Here is a 21,729-nt window from a genome sequence, read left to right as displayed (position 1 = left end):
AGCAATCCTGGCAATCTGCATACATCTCTGGAATTAACAGAAGGGCCAAACCATGGAACGATTGCTTTAAGGATATCTCCCATTACCCCTGGTCCAGTATCATCCTGCTATGCATAACGCTTTTGTCATGGGAGAGAAGAATAATGGCTATCGTTCACTGTCATAGCAGGCAACACAACCCCCATATGAAATTCCCCTGCCCAGTTAGAAGGTAACCAAGAATATGCAGTAGTAGCGCAAATAAAATACACTGATTCCCCTATATAGAGAGGGTCTTGAAAGACTTTAGCTGGCAGGTGCGATGTATAGTTACAGTTCAAGTTAAACCCCATATCCTTTGTACCACTGCTGTAGATGCAAACACTGCCTAAAACAGTATTGTTTCGTATATGGAGAGTAGGTGCATGTGAAGACAGTAGAAAGACTTGATTGCTTTATGATGACACATTCAAAAGAAAATACAATTTCTGCCATTCCCTGGGAAACAGGTCCATTCATGGAGAAACTCCATTAGGCATAGTGACACCCTTACACCCCTCCTTTTTAAGAAGATGCTCATTAAGATACTGATACAGGATTTCTGGCAAGTGATGCTTGCTGCCACCTATTTCTGCATTTATGCTAGCAAAAGGAGGTCCTCTCCTAGCCACAGTTATATGCAGTGCATAACATGAGGTGGAGAATAGTAGTGGGAGCTGCTGCAATGGTAGGCCTTCGCCAGCATAGGCTGGGTAATTCAGACAAATATAACAATTGCTTCTGTTGATGATTTCATGTGTGTTATGTAGCAGTGAAACTAAAGTATTTTTCTCCATAAATGTCTCCCTGTGATATTTTTGCACAGTGGTAAAGTAGGCACAGCAAAAGTGCTTTTGGGGACAGCTGTATACACAATATATTCTACCAATAACCACCCCCCAATAACACATAGTGTAATAAAAATCAACATGACATAAATAAAGGTCTTGGTCGTATACCACTTATTCTTTCCTTCCTCATTGGATGGACTGTTATTGAGTCATATAACGGTATTCTCTTGCCGTGGCATATTGTATTTCTTCAACCACGTAATAGGTAAGGCAAAGGAACAGGCTGCAATAACACTGCCATTTTTATGCAGTGACTCTTTTTTCTCTATCTCACCGCTTAGATAGTCCAAAAGATGGTGGGCTCACCACCAGGCTGCGATTCTTCAGGAACAGAATTCCTGTTCACAGTCTGTAGTTCCGCTTACAGCTTCCTCTGTCTCAAGTTGTGTCTTTGTTCTACTATTGGTCCACTAATGTCCTCCTCAGGCACACTGTCTTTGCAAAGGTCAATAGTCTCACCACAGTGAGGGGGCTTTTGGGTCTCCTTACCAGGCAATGTACTATCCTCAAGGGCAGGCAATAACGAGCATGGTGCACGCTTCACGTGACTGGTGTGGATCCAGCTTTTAAGGCCAATGCACTTCACAGCAGTCTGAGTGGTCAGCAGCACCTGTGCTGGGCACTTCCATCTGGGTTGCAACCCAAATGTTCGCTGGAAGTTCTTCACAAAAATCCAGTCGCCTGGTTGAATACTGTGTCCTGGCTCCTCCAGTGGTTTTGACAATTTGTCAGTGACCTGTTTGCAAAGAACAAATAATGTTTTAGTCAGCTCCTTACAGTAATCTATCAACAAAGGGTAAGGTACAATACTTGAACGCTTTGTATTTGGCACACCCCACACATTAGCTGGCCGGCCCATGACTGCTTCGTAAGGAGTTAATCCAACACCTGAATGCACAATATTTCTCATTGGGAATAATGTTAACGGACGTGCATCTACCCATGCTAGGGTGCTACTGGCGCAGACTTTTGCCAGTTTATTTTTTAGGGTAGAATCTATTCTCTTCACCAATCCGGCTGCTCGTGGATGGTATATGGCATGCAATTTCTGCCCGATGCCTAATGCCTTACATACCAAATACATAGTGATATTATCAAAATGAACACTGTTATCACTCCAAACTGGGTGTGGCAACCCAAATCAGAATAAATAGTCCTTAACTAACACCTTTGTAGTGTTCAAAACAGTGTTATCTTCTAATGTGAATGCTTCTACCTATTTGCTGAACAAACATACTACTGCTAATGCATATATCTTTCCTTGACATGGAGGCAATTCAATGAAGTCCATTTGCAGGGCTTCAAAAGGGAACTCTTGAGGTCTAAAATGTCCTTTTGATGCACCTTCTCCCTTACTAATATTATGAACAGCACAAACATCACAGTTTCTACAATACACAATTGCTGCTTGCCTTAATTTAGTGTTACTCCATACTGTGGTTAGCAGACTAAACATACCATCTGCATGAGGGGGACCATGGGCATGAGACAATAATAGGGTTTTATATTTATTCAGTAACTTCTATCTGTGTTCATTCCGTGAATCCGCCCAACACCCATCTATAATTTTCCCATGCAGTTTCCAATCCTGTAGCTCTTGCTCAGTGGCCTCAGCCTGAATGTTTCACGCTGTTTCAAGGGTATTATCAAATACAATATGCTCTGTCTGCATCATGTGTGTAATATACATAGGTGATACAGGGGACTGTGCCGTTGCCTTTGCAATTTGGTCAGCAAAGGCATTACCTCTCCCTATATAGTTTGCAATGGCCTTATGAGTGTTACATTTAATGACAACTAATTTTATTGGCAGGGTCAGTGCATACAATAAATTTGAAATTAAGGTACCATGCTCTATCTTTGTCCTATTTAAAGTAAAAAATCCTCTCTCAGCTCATAAGTGGCCAAAGTTGTGAGCTACTTCAAATGCACAGTGACTGTCAGTAAAGATATTAACTACAAGACCAGAGCTTAAGTCGCAAGCTCTGGTAAAGGCAATGATTTCAGCTGCCTGGGCAGAATGCTGAGATATTCAACAAGCCTCAACAATTGTTTTCAATGTTTTAATAGCATATGCTGCTTTGGTAGTACCAGTTGGTAATTTAAAACATGAACCATCTGCATACAATGTGCCATCAGGATTGTCAATTGAGTATCCATCAAGTCTACCCGTCCCTTTATTTCCTCATCTGTTATTAACATACAATTGTGCATTACCTTTTATTCACCCATGGGAGGGGTAGCAATGTGGCAGGATTTAGAGTGTTACATCATTGTAAGACAATATTTGGTGCCAATAAGGTCAGCTCACATCTAGTCAACCTGCCATTTGTCAGGTGCTGTTTCTTAGTTCTATTCAATAGAATATCAACTGCATGTGGCACAGACAATGTAACTTTTTGTCCCAATATTAGGGCATCTGCTTGTCTTATAGAAATGGCTGCAGCCCCACACCCCTTAAACAATTTGGAAGTGCTTTTGCCACTGGGTCCAATGTTGAACAAAAATATGCACACAGTCTGTTTTTACCCCCTTGCTGTTGAGTTAGTACAGATAAGGCACAGCCTTGCTTTTCATGCACAAACAACGTAAATGTTTTAGTTTAATCGGGGGTGCCCAACGCAGGTGAGTTACACAATGCAGATTTTAGAACATCAAAACTCTCTTGCTGAGCAGCAGTCCATGGCAAGGGACCTGGGGTGCTGCTCAGTGTTCTGACAGTGGTTTTGCTTAAAGTTAAAAATTGGGAATCCATTGCCTTCTAAATTAAATAATCCCCATATAACCTCTGACATCTTTCTGTGTGATAGAAACAGGTATCTTTATTATAGCCTCTATGCTCTGTTTGTGTAGTCTACACTCTCCTTTTGACAACAAATGTCCTAAATAGGTGACCTGAGTTTTTGCAAAACTACAATTTATTTAAGGACACTTTATGTCCCAATGGTGCTAAAATGGTAATAACGGTACAGTGCAATCCATGCATTGTTCCAGGGTATCTGCAGCTATCAACAAATCATCAACATGTTGAAGCAGTGTAGTATTTGTATTTGGTGTGGACATGTCTAGCTGTATATTCAGTGCTTGGCTGTAAATACTTGTGCTTTCAGTGTAATCTTACGGGGTCCTACAGAAGGTATGGGACCCTCCCTCCAACTTTAAAGGCAAATAAATACCGACTGTCTTCATGGATCGGAATGCTAAAGAAAACATTTTTAAAGTCTATAACCGGGAAATATTGAGCTGAAGGTGGTATCATGGTAAACAAGGAAGTCATGTCCGGTATCACTGGATATTGTGGTTCTACAATTTTATTTATTGCTCAGAGATCAAGTATTAGTCTCCATTTTGCTGGAACACAGGGCTTCCCATCAATTAGTTTTTGTATATGAAGAATTGCCCTCTTGCAGGGACTCCCCACAATTTCTTTTAAACTCCCTTTAACTAGCAAATCCTGTATTACAGACTTAATTCCTTCCAGCCCTTCCTTCAGTATTTTATACTGCAGAATTTGCGGTAATATGGCACTGGGCTAGACTCTTATTTTTACTGGATCAAATACCATACATACTACGTCATGAGATCCCGTAGCCCATATCACAGGGTCAATTCCCTTAAGTTCAGGTGGCAGTACATTAGTAACGGTAAAAAAAACATTTGAAAAAGGACTCAGCATTACATGTTAGGTATACTCCATCGGGCGAACAGTAAATGTTAGCATGCAAATGTTTTAACAAATCCATTCCCAACAGATTTAAAGCACATTTATCAGTGACAACAAGCTGTACCATGCAAGATATAGGACCTATGCTAAACTGTGCAGGGTCAGATATTGAACTTTGTACCGGATTATCAGAGAATCCCACTGATGTGTTTACTTTCCCAGAGAGGGGAATATGGGCACTAATTTGTTGGAAATTGATGTATTAGATGCACCTGTATCAAGGAGGAATGCTGCCCGTTTGCCTTGCACTGTAGCTTTTACAAATGGCCCTTTTGAATCAACAGGAATACTTATGCACCCTCTTCCCTCTCTAGGGAAGCTCTATGCTGTGTAATTCATGGCACTGTAATCATCCTTATAATAATCCCTAGCTGAATATGGCTGACCTTGCCTAGGGTCAAAATAATGATGCTGCTGCTCATTATTCTCTTCTGATGTTCCAGTATTTGTTACTACACTGTTCCCAGCCTCAGTTCTTAAAAAGATTCCCCTTGTCATTCCTCGCCCATAAGAACGTCTGTGCCCTCTCCGGTGCAAAGGACACTCCATTATCCAGTGATCTTCTGCCTTACAAAAATGACACCCTGTGTCTATCATACCTGCTCCCATATTTGGCAGGGCAATACCACTTCTTCCTCCTCTATACATTACTTTTCCCGTTTGTATGCGCATATTGGATCTTTCTGGATTGCCTCTTTCTGGAAAAGCCTGTTGCATTAGCGCCCTTGCTTTTAATTCCTTCATTTTCTTTTCTTTCTCCCCTTTATCTTTAGCATGGCGATTTGCATAGTACCTAGACATAGTCAAAATCTGGGCAGCAGTTTGTGTTGGCCATGTCGACTCATAAGTTTGCATATAATTTTTTAAAATAAGGCATCAATCCTTCTACAAAATGTGAACAAAAGTCTTTCTGTCCCTCTGGCATAGCCATGTCGATTCCGCTAAATGAAGTCAGTTTATCTCAATTCATTTGCTTGCAGGGAGCCACTTGCTGGATACGCGTTATCAATAGCGCTGGAAGAGCTATTATTTATTGTGCCAATTCCCCAGTCTCCCCCCTTTTCCCTAATGCTTCTATCACCTCTTCCCACTTTATGGCAGGATCGAAACTGTCTTGCATTTTGTATTGGTGCCATATATCTGCTGGTAGAATGCATGAAAATAGCTGATCAATATCTCCCAATGTGAGCGGACCTGTTTTAAGTACCCGGTATGTCTGGGTGTACCACTGTTCTGGATTTTGTCTAATATCTGGATAATCTTTAGCAAAGGACAGTAATTCCATACAGTTGCAAGGGACATGAACCTGGTGTGTCGGATTATCATTGTCAAACCTAGGCACTTCTCTCATGGGGAACACTTGGGTTACCATAGACTTTGATGGGGCATTTATGATCCAAAATAAAAAAGTTGACACTATTGCGGGACAGAATTTTGCATTAAGTGTATACTCCTTGACTGCTCGGTCTATGTCCTCATAATTATCTGGCAGGGAATATTCCTCATCGTTGGTGTTTATCTTTTAATGAAATTCCCACATTTGTTTGCACATACTCTGTTCTATTGCAAATGCAGGCGTATCTCGTCCCTGCAGAAAATATACTTTAGCTTACTCCTCTCCTTCTACCCCATTTTTAATCCATGCCACTACTACCTTTTCCGCAGTTTCCATGGCATGGGCTGTAATTCTCTGGGCATGAGATGGCAAAGAGTTCACCTTGTTACTAGGTTCTTGACAGGGGGCTGGGGGAGGTTGTTTAACCATTACACATTCTAACAATAGATCTGTCTCATACTCTAAAGTTACTTTTGATTCAGGTGCAGGGGCTGAGGGGTAAGCCGTGTCTACATACACACCTTTATCCTCCTTGTATCTTCACACACTTCCTCATCACAATCTTTTTGATCTCTTTCTGATCATATGTGTGTGCTTTCTCTTTTTCAGTTTGTGACTTAAGTTTCTTAATCTGTGTTCTTCTCATAGTTTATTGTCTTGAAAAATCTTCCCTTTGCTTGTATATTTCCCATTGCAGGAGTCTAATGGTCTGATCCCCCTTAGTGGCTTGTACTGCCCCTTAAATATCCTATCTTTTCTAGGTCAAAAGATCCATGCACTGGGAATTGCAGATCAGGGTTTTCGGCAGTGTATTCATGCCATTTTTTCAGAAACATCGCTACTCCCAATCCTCTTTGAATCATTAATTCCCAGCCTGGTGTTCCTTCCAGTAGGGTAGACACATGCTTTTCTAACTCCTGTTGCCTCTTCCAACATTGTAATCCCATGTGTTTTTTCCACTTACTTTGTGATCACAAAGTTACGTTGATAATGTCTCACTTAAATGTAGTGTGCCCACGATCAATGCAATCTACAAGCTCATTTCATGATTCACCCATGCCATGGTTTCTAACTTTTGTACACCAAGTGCATTTCTCTTATAATTAATTACCAGTATGCTTCCCATAGAAACATTACATTACACATCCAAGTGTATTTCCCTATGGCTCATTAACAATATGCATTCACAGGGAACATAGAACTACATATCCAAGTGTGTTTCCCTGTGGTTCATTAACAATATGTGTTCACAGGTAACACAGCACTACATATCCAAGTGTGTTGCCCTATGGTTCATTAACAATAGGCTTTCACAGTGAACACAGCACTACATGTTGAAGTGTATTCCTATATAGGAAATACAGTGATGAGAGAGTAGGTAGAAGGAGTACGAAGAGAGGTGTAGGAAGCAATAAGGCGCAAGGAAGGTTTCAAATGATGGAATGTGGAACGAACAAAGAGAAAGTAGAAAAATGGAAAAAGGAGGCCAGAGAGAGGTCCCTAAAGGGTTAAGGTGAGAAGGGAGGAAAGAGCCCCACAGCGAAGGGTAAAGAGAGAGGAGATTGCACGAGAAGGGGGTTTGCGAGGAAGTCAGAGAAGAGCTGACTTGGAGAGGAGCAAAGGCGAAAGGGAGGGCCATACTCAAGCCTAACTTGGGGAAGCTCAGGAGAAATGGAGGCATGACCATCTTTGGTCACAGGAGTTCTTAGAGCACTGATTAGAAAAAGATATTCTGAAATTAAGGAAAATAATTACGATCATATAAAAAGCAGGATCTTGGACAATTCAAATTTAACGTGTTTGGCAAATTGAAAGAAATATCTGTCTTGGATACCAAACTTGAAGGATAGGCAATGGCTAACAAAGTTTAGATTTGGTTTACTCCAAATAGGGAACAACATACTTACATAGAAGAACCTGAACGAGCTACCTGATAAACGCCCTTTTTGTCCTTGTGGTGAAGAGAGAGAGAGATGCATTTTCTATTATTTTGCTGAAAATATTTGAGATCACAAGCAAATGCAATTTTACTTAGTGTCGCCCAGGAATGTTCTACCTAAAATAGATCCCAGAAATGGCAGTTGCACATGGCTTGCAGCACTTCCTAAAGATTCCAAAAAGAATGAGAAGTTCAAACTCAGTTGTATATGTTTCTTTATGTATATCATGGTAACTGTGCACCCATATTAATGTGAGGCGGTGTTGGTATTTTTATGTAAAGAAAAACCTATATATTTCTATATATTTAAGTTTCAGTATGATTAGGAACTGAGTTTTATGTTTATGTTTTAGTATCCGTTTTTCTGTGTTTTGTAATAATGTATTTTAATCTTGCCTTTATTTATATTGTGAATGTATGGCTTTCCTGACACATGTGTGGAAATAAAGTCTCTTCATTCATTGATGCAGCAAAGTGTTGAGCAGACGAGAGACAGGGGGAGGAGAACTGTTATCCTTATACATGAGATTGTTGCAACCCATTAAGGAGGAAGGCTTGGGTAAAGAAAGTCTGGAACCTAACTCTTGGAGGTGGCAAGAATCATGACCCTAAAACTGTACACAGAACAGGCTTACCAGCCACCTGGTGGAAAAGCTGATATTGTGCCACCGATTAGTTTACCTCAATCAACATTGACAAGCACACTTAGTGTGTGGAGCACTAGAGAGCCCAAAAAGGGTTCTTCATGAGAAACAGATGACCAGGACCTACAATGCGAGGACACTCAGAGAAAGTACAGGGAATACACATAAAACCCCAGCACTATGAATGACTGTGAACTAACCAAATATTTTGGGACCTTGACGGGGTTGTGCAACTTAAAGACTCATCAATTAAAATAAAGGAAACATCATTATATTGTTATGGACATTTTATTCTGCTATTGGCTTGTTTGGCTCAAAGTTGTAACAATTCCTAGTGTCCTAATGACAAAGAAGGCATGTTAATAAGGTTCAACACCACATAGGGTCTTCATTTCACAACTTGTCTGAAGGTAGGATATGAGTAAATGCCTATAGGTTCTAGGGAAATACACTAGAACTAATTATGGATACTCTAAGACAAACAGTGGATTTGGCAGGGCAACAGCAACTGGACTCTCCACATGGGTTTTCCACCGGGGTCTTCTAACTCAAGTGTTCTGACAGGTTTTGTTTCCTAAGCTTAAACCAGTCTCTTCTCTCTCCTTGAGATACCCTAAGCCTGCAAAGAAGAGTCTCATCAAAAGGTGGCCAAATAAATGTTCGAACATAAGGTTACCCTACTTTATAAAGAAACATGTTCCAGGGTAGGGAAAGCAGAAAGTTCCTAACCTATGCTTCATAGGTCTGTCCCTATTATAATATCAACAGAATTACTACATGTGGGTAGGCTCTTGCCTTGGTTACTCACAGTCTCATTGTAGTTTCAAGCCTCTCTACTTTCACCGACCTGGCCAGCACCTCACCCCATCTAGTGTTCTGTGACTAACCATGCCGGCTCCTTTAGATTCATAACTTCTTCTCCCCCTCTTGTGAATCTGTAGGGCTGGATTTGATGAATGGCAGACTTAGGTCTTTCCCTGCACCCTTATTCGTCTTTGCTGCAGGTTTCACCAAACCGCTCCCTCCCTACCTGTAGTTTTTGGATTTGTAAATGATCCCTACTTGACTGTGGATTGGAGGGTTCACAAACAGTCAATCCTGGACTTTGGACTTTCAGGATTTCAATTGATCAACCTCCTACTTGGAGTGGGTATCGCCTCCGCAGTCTGGGTGGTTTTCGGGCAGTCGATATTTCTCCTACTGCCACAGGCATGGATGGCATTATAGATAGGGCCTTCCAGGTCCTCAAGGAGCGGAAACGCCTTCTTCACGGCCTAGGCCAATGTCTCCAGGTGCTGATAGCAGGTCAGGATTTCTTATTCTACAGGTTTGTATCCTTCTCCCAGAACTTCAGTCTCCACAATGGCTTCTCCTCCGTAGTTTCCCTTGTCCTCCCGGGAGCATGGTTAGGCATGTCTGCCTCCTCAGGTGCTCTCGCCTCTTGTGACTTGGGCAGCCCCTTTCATTCACCTGGGGCAGAGGCACAGCTTCCTGCCTCTTCCAGATTGGTTAAGCCTTTTATATTGAATCCTCTATTGTGATAGGCTCTGCCCTTGCGATCCCTTACCTGTCTAATTAAGAAATCATTAGTAGGGATCTTGGACTGGCTAATCAGTTGAGGAATTAATTGGTGTTCAATGAGACTAGACAAGGAGTTGAAGATGCACCAGATATTCGGCGCCATCTTGAACTCTCCTTCCTCGGATTGTGTGCTGCTGCACTTGTTCTCTCCCCTTTCTCCATGGCAAAGCCAGCATTGCACTGGAGCCAAGCAGGCACAGAGATGGGACACTTCTTTCTCTCGGTCCCTTTACAGGTAATCTTCAAATCTTAATTATAGGGCTTATTGAACTCTGGAACTTCGGTGGGTTCACAAGTTTCACTTTTTTCTTGCATTAGTGATTTCTCCGGTCCATGCCTTATCAATTCCCTTGGGAAAGCATGGTGGATTTTGCAGTCCTGCGGTTACTCCTTTAACTCGAGGACCTAAAAAAAACCTTTAAAAAGGAGATATTGTGTTCCTGGGGCAGTAGCAAGCAGGCAGATACCTGCCATATCTGCTCTTGGGGAGGTCTTCGGAAAGAGCCCAGCCAACTTGTCCTTAGCAGCCCACTAAACTCACAGGTAAACATGAGAAGTTCAAGGAGCCCACCACACTAGTAAATCCTGTATTAATCATATTAATTCTGTGTCTCTCTCATGTTGATCCTACCGTGGATGAGAACGGAAATGCTTTTACAGTTCTACAATTCTCTTCGTATGGTCAATGCATTACAGGCATGGCTACCGTCAAACTCCTATCCCAATAGGGCAGAGTGGGGATGAGGAGCATGGATGCACCGGCACCGTTTATAACGGTGCCGGTGCATCCATGTGTTTCCTTCGCGTGTGCTGCACAACCTGCCAGGTCAGACCTGGCGGCGGTCAGGGACCCTCGAGGGAAACCCGGAATAAGGCGGTATGGTATGGCCGGTGCTTGTGCCATACCGGCATCAACCATACCGTACCACCAGGGTCGTAATGAGGCCCATTGTCTACCAAATGAAAGGACTATACAAGCTGAAGACTAGACTTTGTACTCAGTGTCCTGAACCTTCATGGAACCATCATGGAACAGGGTTCTGGGCAAGTATTGCCTGTTCTTCGTACTGTGATCGAAGAACTTGGATAAGTGACCTCCTTCCTGTACTCAAAGACTGACCCAGCTTCTCTATAAAAACATTGAAGTAGAATTAATGCCTCTGTACATCTAGGTAGATACGAGAGGGCTGAGAGAGAGGGGGGAGAGGGAGAGATAGTGCCCAGACTCTGTAGGTGTGCGTTGGCTGATTATGTATTGAACAAAGACTTACCGTACTATGAATTAACACCTACCTAACTGGCTATGACACATCTCTACAGGTAAGGTTAGCGCATGGCTTATGCTTCTTTTAAAAAGCTCAGCAAATGGGAGATCTTCTAGGGGGCGCAGAAGGCAATGGCTGCCTGAAGCTCAGCTCCTCTCGTAACGGGGACAAATGAGATGACAAGCAGATAATCCAGAAACATTTCTACGAGGAAAACAGTGGATTTATGTGTAGAGGCATAAACGAAACAGCAGAAGTTCCAATTCAGCGACTAAACCGTGAAGAAACCAAGACGTAAACAAAATTCCCTTCCCCCACATGGCCTGGAGCATGGTGGCCTGTTGGTGAGAGGCGCCAAATGAACAAGCTGGAAGTGACACACGACTCCCAATGGCCACAAGTAAATGCTCACAGGGGCTTTCGGGCTCCCGAGGGAAGGTGACAGCCCGTGGGACCTAAGCGGAGCTCCTACAGAATTTTGGTGCGGGTGATCAGGTCTGTGTACTCTGACTTTATGTGTCTATTGCATTTTTGGTTCCTTATGCTCGGTACTGCATGTGTTTTGTGCCCGTGATATCAGCCGCCCTTTACCTTTTCATGGTGGTATAGTTGGAGATGCCGGACTCAGCTTGGAGTATTTTCTCCCCACCTTGCTTCTTTTTTACCTGTGTGGCGGCCCCTCCACTGTTTGCGCTCTGGGCGATTGGGCCCCTTGGGGCTGACAGGGCCTCTGGCTTCGTTTTGCTCTGTCAAATGTTTCAAGACTTGTTTCTCCTCCTCGGGGGTGACCCCTCTTTAGTCTTCTCCTTTGTACTCCAAGGTCAGGTCAAAAGGGTAGCCCCATCTATACCGGATAGCCTGCTCAGTGAGCCACTGGGTGAGGGGCCTACATGCCTGTCTTCATCCCAAGGTAAAGCTTGACAGGTCCTGAAATATGTTTATCTTTGAGTCCTGAAATTCAATATCTTGCATGTGCTTTGCTTTGACAAGGATTTCTGATTTCTCTTTGAAGCTGAGGAATTTCACAACTATTGAGCGTGGTCCATGCCTGTAAGCTCTTCCTCCCCTATGAACCCTCTCAATTTGCACCTTCTTGCCTCCATCCGCCAGAAAGAGTTGGTTTAAAATGTCCTGGACCTTTCTCTCAACCTGGAGTGGGGTTTCTCCTTCCTTTTCCTCCAGTCCTAATATACGCAGGTTGGACCTCCTTTCTCTATTTTCCATGTCATCCATTTTGAGGGATGGTTCTTTTTCTCTTGGCTCTATGTCCATCATTCTTGCCTTTAACTTCATTTCTACTAAGTCCATATTAGTAGAATGGACTTAGTAGAAGAACCTTGTTGAGATCATGGCCCCACGCCTGACTGGTCTATTAAATCACATTCAGGAAACTAGCAGCGCGCCCCCTTCATTCTCCTTGGCCCATATAGTGGTAATCCACAAGGCAGGAAAAAACCCCACACAATGTAAATCTAACCAATCGATTTTGCTTTTAAATAATGATGCCAAGAAATACGTAAGGGTCCTAGCTACACAGATGGAAGAGATAATGCCCTGCCTGATCCACCCAGAGCAGGTGGGCTTCATAAAAGGCAGACAAGGAGCAGACGCTATGCGAAAGACTCTCGACATCATGGAGCACTCCAGGGGTCTAGATGGGAATTATTGCCTTCTTAGTATAGATTCAGAGAAGGCATTTAACAGGGTGGAGTGGGGCTTTCTCTGGGCCATGCTTAAGAACATGGGATTTAGAGAACTATTTATACAGGGGATCCAGGCAATCTATAGAGCCCCACTTGGATAAGTGACTGTAAATGATAAACTCTCCAAAGATTTCAATATGACCATAGGAACCATACAGGGGTGCCTCCAATCCCCACTCCTCTATGCTCTATCTATTGAACCCCTGGGCAATGTAATCAGGGAAGAGAGCGCAATCAGGGGCACTGTAATTGGTGACATGGAATACAAACTGGCTATGTTCGCCGATGATATATTCCTCTACCTGGCAGAACCCCAGACCACCATACCCAAAGTGCTACAAACAATTCAGGAATTTGGCAAATGGGCCGGTCTAAGAGTTAATGTGGAAAAATTGACGCTCTTCTGGTATAAGACACCCAACCACCGAGAAGAGCTATCTGAGGCAAATCTCCTGCCGCTAATCTCAGAGAAAACAAAACATCTGGAGAGATGGGACAAGCTAACAATATCATGGCTGGGTCGCCTGAATGCCATAAAAATGGTAATGCTCCCCAAACTCCTATATCAGTATCAGATGCTCCCTATCACCATCTTCAGAATTCACTTTGCACACATGAAAATCATGCTCATTAAATTTCTATGGCAAGAGAAAAAGCAGCGGATAGCCTACAATGCCCTAATCTAACCGAAGAAAGAAGGTGGAACAGGGTTTCCGGACCTATACACATATTATCGAACGTCCCAGCTGAGAGCCCTGGTGCCACATCTGAGGGTAGACAAACAAAAACAGTGGGTTTCCATCGAAAACCACTTAATGCGCCCTGTAACTCTCGGAGAGTGTCTATGGGCACCAAAGAAGGCCTTCCCCAACAGTATAATCAACCACTTTGCAATGGGATCACTCTTACATCTTTGGGGGATCAAGGGGGAAATGAGGGGACTCACGACATGGCCATCCCCCTTGAGCTGTACATGGGCTCCCCTCATCAGGAATGGAATCCAAGACCCCCAGCGCTATCAGAAATGGTATGAAGCAGGACTTGAAAGAGTGGGACAATTCGTCAAAGCCAATGTATGTATATCCATCCAGGACCTGGAAACAGGACTGCAAAAAGACCACTGGGGGCGTTCATGTTCTTACAACTAAAAGGAGAGTTATTAACCCTTGAAATGGAAGGAGAAAATCCAGAGGGACTTCACCTCAATAGAGAAAATGTTAAGTGAATCCCTCGCAACCAAGGGCCTCATCTCACAGCTATATCGATCCCTACTGAGCTCAAAAGGAAACAAACTTGATGCCCTGAAAAATATATGGGAGAAAGACATGGGATCAATGATGACTGATCGGCTTTGGTCTCAAATGTGCAAATCTGCATACAAAACCTCAATTTCTGCCCAATATAAACTGGACGGAATACACTTGCTGCACAGATGGCAGTATGCCCCCAAAAGACTCTCCAAAATGTTCGAGCAAACAAGGCCCCAATGTTGGAGAGGATGCGGTGCCCAGGATGCGGTGCCCAGGCTGAGTCCTGGCATATGTGGTGGTATTGCCCGAAAACCCAGGCATACTGGAAAGAGGTATTGGCTTGTATTAGAAAAGTGGATGGGATCACCCGAGAGTGCGACCCCAGACTGGTGCTATTCGGCTCGGAGGAACAGGAAAATCGGTGGAAGCGTGCCCCCCATGTGACACACTTCCTACTTCTGGCAGCGAGGATCTGCATCACCATTAACTGGAAATCACAGATTCTCCCATCAGAGTCAACTTGGGTCCGAAAAGCTAGAGAACTCTATGAGATGGAGAATATCACAGGAGCCCTCCACGAGATTACCCCAAGCAGAGAAATGATATGGGCGCCCTTCAACGATGACTACAAGTGAAATGAGATGATGCCTGGGAAATGATACCCCAAAGGATTAAACGCAACTGCCCCTGTGATTCACACTAGTGACTCGTTTTGTCTCAAGGAGGGAGGGAGAAGAAGGGGGGTTATAGTTGAACCAAAATGTATCTTACATTTTTTTTTATTTTTTATGCCTGAGCAAACACGAAGATGTTTATAAGACAGTTGATAATGTTGCATAAAGAAAATGCTCAATAAAAGAAATTTTAAAAAACTCAGCAAATGCTGAAAGTGCAGTTTTGTTAGAGTTCACTTTGTGTTCGTTTTAGCACAGAAAGAGAGTAGCGAAAGAGAATATTAGATATAAATATGATGTGCACCTATCCTGAAGCAGGCAAAGGTGATCAGAGTGTTGGAGCTTGTGTTAGAGAAGGGATAGCTGAACAAATTATGACACTATTAGTAAGGTACACTTGTAAAAATTAAGGTGAATTTCCCTACATAATGTGAAAGTGAAGTTAAGGTACTCTATAACTGGAACAAATTTAAACAAACAAATGTGTAGTTAAGAAAGGTTCATGTGTCAGGCCCTATGTTTCAGGCCCTATCTGTGCTGATCTACATATTTGCACAGTTTATTATAGCATGTTTACCGCAACACTTTCATGTCCCATATCTACCAGGTGTAGCAAGTTGTGGGTGAAGAAGCACAGATCTCTATTGTTATGGACGTTAGCATGAGATTTTGTAGTGGTGGGTATGGAATTCTTGTGGCATTAAGGAATCCAAGGGCATATGTCCACAAATGTGGATGTCCCAGAGTTGTTGTCCTACCTCTGCATCTTTTTCACCAAAATCCAGAGCCAAAAACATGGCTGTGATAGGCTCCAAAAAGCTGCTTGTCAACAGCATGTTGAAAATACCTGTTGTGTGAGACCAGCTTTACACATCCGATTACTCGATTTTACACACTAAGGACATTTTTGCATATGTTAAATTGTGAAAATTAAGTGCTGGATAAAAAATACTATATTTCTACCAGAAAGGGATCAATATTGGACTGGATTCAGAAAAAATGATACCAAGTCTAGATCAGAATGCTTTCAACATTGAGTGGGGCAAGGTTTTCCAGCATCCCTAAACACTGTTAAAAGAGCAGGATTTTGGTTCAGAAGGGAAGAAAACCAAAGTGGAGGATGAAGGCATGTGTTCTGGCCCTCATATTCCCGGCTTGCATGTTCACAAATACAGTCTCCCATTTGTTTTGAAACTCCCTTAGCAACCCTGCATACATGGGGCAGGGTGCCACCTCATACCTCAGCGGCACTTTTATTCCACGCCTTTTGCTCCACATCACCTACACCTTTCATTACAAACACATATGTACTTTATAAAAACGTTGTTAAAGGATAGTTCCGGGACTTTTTTTTTATTGTCCCTACGGTTCGGCCATGTGTTTTTAAGCATAAATCGGTAGATCGTAGTAAACTTTCCTATGGACCTTACCCGACTTTTCGTCCATTAACGCACTCGAAATCAGCCGCTATTTTGTGATAATCCTATCATTTCCCCCCATCGACCTGGCTCTCCTGCGTTTGCGGCACTAAATCAAATCCCCCGCCCCTGAGCCTGACATCAGCAGACGCGTACCGCCCATTTCCCAACGCCAAAGCACGTTTCGTGTCAACAATCGCTGCGCCTCAGCTAATGAAGTGTCGCCATGGAAATGGCAGGACGCCTCTTTCCTCAATATGTATAAACACACCGTTTCACAACACACAGCAGCAGATTTTCGATTCCATTACTCTCTCTGTGTTACTTTGAGTATTCTGTGACTCGTTTCTGTGCTCTGGTCAGCTACCTTCGCCGCTTCTAGGCCTTGTGAACACCTGTACCATCTCTGTAAATTATTTTACTTTCTTTACCACACAATGGCTACAATAATGCCGTATATGTACGAGCCCGAGTACACCGAGGAGGAACTACTGGAAAGGCATGCACGCGAAAACGATGGGGATTCGGACGGCAGTTGGGAGGACCAGTCAACGGATGAAGAGCCTGGACCATGTCCCATGGACGGCGTCTCCACCTGGTGCACGTGCAATCGGTGCGAGCTAATGCCAACTGAGGAGGAGAACTGCTGCTGCCGAGAAAATTCCGGGTGCTTGGCCTACATTTCGGAAGGCGAGCCAAGTCCGCAATGCATCACCGAGCTGCCAGAGTTCAGGGAAGCCTGCCTCTCACGGACCGTGTTGAGGATGATGATGGTGCTTATGCACGAACTTCGCGGCACTGTTCGTCCGCGTAATCCGAGTAACGAGTAAGTATACTCTGGTTGTGATGTCAGTGATGCCACTACTATTTCATGGTCGTCTCCCACATATAAAATTACATCTACATATCATTCGAACGCATGTAAATTGGTTCCATATTGTGCATTTTCTAGATAGAATTTTTTTTTAAAGCAGAATGACATTTTTTACCTGAATCGACATTGATAAGAAAGTTTTGTCATTTTAATACAGTTTGCATCTTTCATTTTCACAGGTGGTACAGGCTGGTGGCCTATCGTTGCTTCACTTGGTGGCTTCACGGGAGGCTCGGACACCGCGTTCGGAGAGTAATACCTGCCTGTGCGGTACTTGCCATTAGACAACATTTCCCCAGCGACAGTGGACAATACCCCGGATTTTCCCTGGATGTGCTGCAACCGGAACTTTACAATGTGTAATGTTTATTATTTATGTTCAATTGAAATTAAGATCTAAAATAAAACCCAACATATATTTTAACAATGGTTGTTTTGATTTTTTAAATGAATCTAGTGTGTCTCCATTGAATAGTCTTCCTGTGCCTTGTCTTGTCACACCACATGTCTCCGGCCAGCATCCTCCCTCACGCTGGCCGCCCACCTTCAATCCACATAACCGTTGAACCCATATGCAGCAGACATACATATGTTATTTTGCGGGTTGGCATCAAGCCTCCCGGCCTTGCCTCCTCCCCCAAAAATACTTACCACACCACTTTGTTCAAGCGTTGGCAATAAAAGGCCGTTGGATTTTATTGATACAAAACATGGTTATAGGTAAATAATCAATATGGTTGATCATAATAAATCATCCTTTTGGGCACCGGGTACAGAGATGACCCCCTCTGGCCCGTGCCGCCTTGCCACCACAGGCCAGCCTGCTGCTGACTAACTGCCTAGGCATCCAGGGTCTCCAGGGTGAACTGCACCCATATATTCTCCTGGGAGGGTGAGGTATTTATAAACTCACCCCCCTGCCTTCCATGTACTAGATCCTGCAGCCTGCCTCTTACATGCAGTTAGATGGCCTCTCCTTGGTGAGGTCCTGCGGCAAACGAGTCTTGTCTGCACGACCACCGCCCCAATCCACCCCCCGCCCTATCAAAGGCAGTTCGCACCGGGGTACTTGCGCTGGCAAGTGGAGCTGTCAGGGAGCGATAAAGGCCAAGAGGTGCCAAAGACCATGTACACTTCAAAGTGGTCTATAGAGCATGGGTTGTTGTTCCCATGTCTACCTCCAGACCCCGTGTCTCCTGCCACGCATCCCCCCTCACGCTGGAAGCCCCCCTGCAAACCGCATAATGCCACGACATATACACGTCATTCATTCACAAACACACCCCTGTTTCGAATTCTTTATAACCCACTTCATATTTCTAATGAGAACTTCTTTGCGCTTTGCTAGTCAACCCGTGAAGGTGCTGGTTATCTGCTCTTCGTCTCTGTGAACTTCCGTGACCACTTCGAGCAAACTCGTCAGTTTGCAACCTGTGAACTGCTCCCTGTTCTACGACAAGAAACTACTCTGATCCCTGCATCTAACTGTTTGTTCGTCAAGGTAAGGCCATGTACCATAATCATTTTGCGTCCAATTTTTTAATTTATATCTATTTGCTAGTAGTCATCAAATTGCATCCATGTTTTCTTTTCGTTCAAGACAGTACATGCAAGGAACTAGTCACATGTTCTGAGTTTAGTCAAATTATTTTTCTATTTTTTTAAAGTTATTCAAATACTTATCCGCATGTGAATAACGTGTATAGTTCCAAGAACCAAAACGAACCTTGCATTGAACCTTTTATGTGTCATTTAATTTTTTAACACATTGGTATTCATAGAGAATTGTTGATCTTTACTTTTCAGAACTTTCCACAATGCCTGCCTGTTCCATTGGCGGTTGCCCTTCGAAGACCCATAAAAAATCTGAAGGTACTATAATGCATGTTTTCCCTAAGACAATAGATCAGATAAGAGAATGGGTCCGATATTGCGGATATCCACCGTCTGAGCTTGAAAGTAGAGTCCTAGAAGTCTTTGCGGACAAGAGGGGTGATCGATACCGCATCTGCAGCAGGCACTTTAGCTCAGACATGTACTCCACATCATTGCTAATAAAGAAGAACACACCGCGAGCGAAGCGAAAATTGCTCTCAACCGCTATTCCCACTCTATTCGTCCACATCCCTCCACTGGTGAGTCAAGTTTACGGATTTAGCTCTCGGCCTTGCAGTAGTGTGTAGCATTAGCTAACAATAATTTCCCCATTTATGTATCCACTCAATATGAAGGCAGAAGATTCTCCATCCGTGTCGTTATTGCAGTCATCAGCCACTTCAAGCGCCTATCGGGTAATCTTACTTAGCTATTCTGCCACTGACTTGTTTTAGGCATGTAAATCAATAGTTTTAATTTATCGTGTAATTATTTTACCTAATGGTACACCCTAGTACTCGTCCTCTAGTCTTTATTTTCAGTTATAATTATTGTTATCCAAAATAATGCAAGTACTGTCTTTCAGGGAGATGCTGAGGAGTCCAACGCATTGACGACAACCGTTGATGTCACTCAGATGCTCGAGGTACGTTTCCGGGCAGTTCCATCGATGGAGATCATCAGATCTTGCATTCTTGTAGCGTGATTGTTACACACAATGTTTCTTTCGTTTTTAGCCATTGATATGTCCTTCTGTCGTCGCCCTCCTATGTGTCTTCTTTTTTCAATATTGTGTTCATTACTAATGAAAGTCCTATGTTTCAGGGAGTCGATGGAGCATTAGTCCAAGAAGAAGGGGGAGCATGCAGTTACGGGTCGGCACAACAGCTTGCAGAAGTGTGCACCGCAGTTACAGCGTCCCTTGATGTTCTTATGCATTTCGAGGTATGGATACTGACAGTTCGATCAAGCGAGATCATATGACGTGATTACATCCGCTATACTTCCTTCTTTATTAACGCAAGTACTATGTTTCAGGGAGATGACGGAGCTTCTTCTACAAGAACATCACCCCTAGTAGTTGATGCAGATCTCTGAGTGGTGACACTTCCAACGATCGAGCAAATCGAATCATATTTAGATATCCATTATTTATTTTAGACAACTGATCATTTGTGCAGGTCTATTTAGATGAGCCGTTGACGCCTGCACAAAGTTTATGTTCTTTTTAACAAAATAGAAAACCATACTAATGCAATTACTGTGTTTCAGGGAGTTGCTGAAGCGTCATCTTCAATAATATCATCAATGGAAGTCTATGCGGAGCCCGAGGTATGGATCTTGACAGTTCATCTAACTAGATCAACAATGCGTGAATAATTGTCGTTTGAATGTTCTACACAAAGCGTTCATTCGTGTTTTGCTATTGAGATGTACGTGGGTATTGGTCCCCAAGTACATTTTGTGTTTTCAATATTATTATACATACTAATGAAAGTTCTATGTTTCAGGGAGTCGATGGAGCGTCAGTGCGTGATGGATGTGCTTATCATGAAAATATAGTCGTTGCAGCGCAAGAGGAAGTGGAGACATGCACACACGAGTCGGAGCAACAGCGTCCTGATGTTGAAGTTCGAGGCAAGAAAGTTTCAAAGAAAAGAAAGCAAAAGAAGGTTAGTGTCCTGGTCACTATATTATGTTGTTTTTCACTGTTAATAGTTCAATACTGTAAGTTGTGTTTAAACTGAACATCCCTTTTCCAATCTGTCCTCTAGTTGCGAGTGGGTGTACGAACTAGATCTACACAGACAGTGAAGCGAACGAGAGATGTTGCTTGTCAAACCTTTTGGCAGGGACTTGAGACTGGAGATGCATCGTGCCAATGGGAAGAATATGAAGTGATTGACAACAGAGCTATACCACCACCAGCCATTGATAGTGAATGTCCTCCTGGTAGTTCGGATGCAGTCGGAGATCAATTCACAGAATCCACACCCGCAAAAACTAAGACCGCGAGAAAGTTGAAGAAATTGTTTTATTCACCCATCGCCGGAGAAGGAACAGATGTTGCAATGGAAGAGAATGAAGTGGACGACAATGAAACACCATCAATATCACTGAACATAGCGGAAGACGATATCAGAGATTCTACCTTTCATGTGAGTGACATGTCCTCAACGTTACAGGCCGAACTAGCTGGGATGCAGAGTGACAGTATAAGGAAAGAGGCCAAATTCATTGTATTCGATAGTTGTTTGATTGATATTATTATTAAGATGAAATGTGGGCATTCGGTTGGTGGGGAAGTATGTGGGGAGCCATTGATTAATGTGACTCGTGCAATTCGAGGCACTAACCTTAAAATACATGCCACCTGTACAAAATATCATCCTTTCTCATGGTCTGCACAACCTATGCTGGGGCAACTGCCAGCAGGCAATCTACTTTGTGCAGCGGCCGCACTTTTTAGTGGTTCAAGTTTTAAAAAGTTAGAGTATTTCTTTCAGTTTGTGGGAATCCATTTCATTGCGAAAACTCAGTTCTACAAATACCAAACCGATTATCTATTTCCAGCCA

At 43.2% G+C, this 21,729-nt stretch overlaps 1 protein-coding gene across 2 annotated transcripts in view; it reads left to right on the top strand.

The window, feature by feature from the left end:
* Positions 1-21,729, top strand: part of ARHGEF40 (Rho guanine nucleotide exchange factor 40) — a 507,114-nt gene that overhangs the window by 473,179 nt on the left and 12,206 nt on the right. The window lies entirely within an intron of this gene.

Source organism: Ambystoma mexicanum, chromosome 13 (assembly GCF_040938575.1).
Source record: "Ambystoma mexicanum isolate Mex_15411 chromosome 13, UKY_AmexF1_1, whole genome shotgun sequence".
Taxonomy (NCBI): Eukaryota; Metazoa; Chordata; class Amphibia; order Caudata; family Ambystomatidae; genus Ambystoma; species Ambystoma mexicanum.
This window is presented reverse-complemented; position numbering and strand designations above follow the sequence as displayed.